The sequence below is a fragment of the Chionomys nivalis genome, chromosome 13 (assembly GCF_950005125.1).
Source record: "Chionomys nivalis chromosome 13, mChiNiv1.1, whole genome shotgun sequence".
Classification (NCBI taxonomy): Eukaryota; Metazoa; Chordata; class Mammalia; order Rodentia; family Cricetidae; genus Chionomys; species Chionomys nivalis.
Genome location: NC_080098.1, coordinates 530,136 through 531,945, shown reverse-complemented (window position 1 = coordinate 531,945; position 1,810 = coordinate 530,136). Strand labels below are relative to the sequence as shown.

The 1,810-nt window shown below is 43.0% G+C and overlaps 1 pseudogene; it reads left to right on the top strand.

Annotated features, from left to right (window-relative positions):
• The first annotated feature begins 858 nt into the window (after window positions 1–858).
• On the top strand, window positions 859–1,068 carry LOC130886079 (40S ribosomal protein S28-like; annotated as a pseudogene).
• Window positions 1,069–1,810: the final 742 nt, after the last annotated feature.

The following is a 1,810-nucleotide window of genomic DNA, read 5'->3' as shown; positions in this document are numbered from 1 at the left end:
GATTCATGGCCTTGATACCAGGTAAATGTGAGCAACCTGTAAAACTCTATGTCTGACCTCTAGTGGACCCTACACAGCACTGTAGAGAAGGCTGTGATTATTCCTCTAGCTCAGATTCTGCATGGAGTTAATTTGTCAACTCCTAAACTGTTTACTGCCAGAAAAAACTATTCTCACTGGAAACTGAGGAACCCTGCAGAGAGCCTGGAATCAGCAGGAGCATGCTGCATTCAGATAATCTGAAGAATAGAAATTCATCTCCAAATGTGATGTTCCTGAAGGAAAATAAAGTGGCAGAGAACACCCTGTCCTTCACAATTGACCTCCCACTTCTAGGTTTGGGGATACCATAGGAATATTTGTGGGGAGTCATAACCTAAGGGATGAGATACTTAGACCACACTAGAGATCTCAGAAGAAAGAAAGGGGTCACAATCCCCAAAAGACAAATAACCAAGCATATTGTTGCCTGGACAAAATTCCTGGTGATTAACTAACTCGATACTCTGAACTTTCTTTTCCTGGCTGTGGCTGGGAGCCTTGCCAAATGAACAAAAACAAAACACATACACACACGCATACAGAGAGAGAGAGAGAGAGAGAGAGAGAGACACACACACACACACAGACACACACACTCCTTTCTTGAACCCCCACCCCCCCCAAAAAAAACAAAGGAGAAGACTAGAGTGTTGCTGCACCTTTTTGCTCCAGGGGGAAGTTGCAGGTCATCAGTGCTGTCTCTTACTGCTCTTAGATTCAGTCAGACTATTCTGCCCTACCCTGAATTTCTTTCCCCTTCCAGGAAAGTTCTTCATCTCAAGACTCACTGTTCCTCTCCGCCTGATCGCCGCCATCATGGACACGAGTCGCGTGCAGCCCATCAAGCTATCTAGGGTAACCAAAGTGCTGGGCAGGACCGGTTCGCAGGGACAGTGCACGCAGGTCCGTGTGGAATTTATGGATGACACCAGCCGCTCCATCATCCGAAACGTCAAAGTTTCCGTTTGAGAGGGAGATGTGCTCACCCTATTGGAGTCAGAAAGAGAGGCTCGGAGGTTGCACTGACTGACCTTCCTGCTGGGTCTTGAGTATCCACCACTTGGCCCATGATGACCTGAGACTATTAAATAAAACATTTGTATTGTTTAAAAAAAAAGACTCACTGATCATACAGGTAAGTGAAACCCTCTGCATAAGTGGGCTTGACCACAAAGGCCAAGTCCCAAAGGAAGAGGGCTGTATATAAAGCCTCCAGATAGCTCTAAGTTGACCCATTAGAGTCTCCAAAGAAAACTTACCCATGCTCCTTCACAGAAAAACCTTGATAGCACCAGAGAATGAAATTGACCCACAGTCAATACCCAGCAACTTTTGACCATAATACAGTGCACATAATATGAAAATAGCCCCATATCAGTCAGTAGGAGGCTAGAGAGGTCACCCACAGTGCTTTTCTGAAATGTAGCACTCTATATAATTATGAGTATATTAATCTGTACTGACATAACCGCGTACATGATAGAGTGAGTATCAAAATATCAGCAAAGAGATATACTGCCAGGTTCTGTGTTGTGAAGCTAATGAGACAAACCAGACATTTCCTGGGAGGTTACCTGTGTTCAGTGAAAGAAAAGAGGTCTACTTTTTATTTCCAAAATTGCTCTAAATTCTTTTATTACAAAACATATTAATTACAAAATAGTAAAACTGTGGAAAACTTAAGAAAAAACACAAAGTCCTTTCTCTTTCTTACCAAATGAACCATTTAGCAATAAGATGAAACAGAAAAGGATAGGAAGCTCTATCT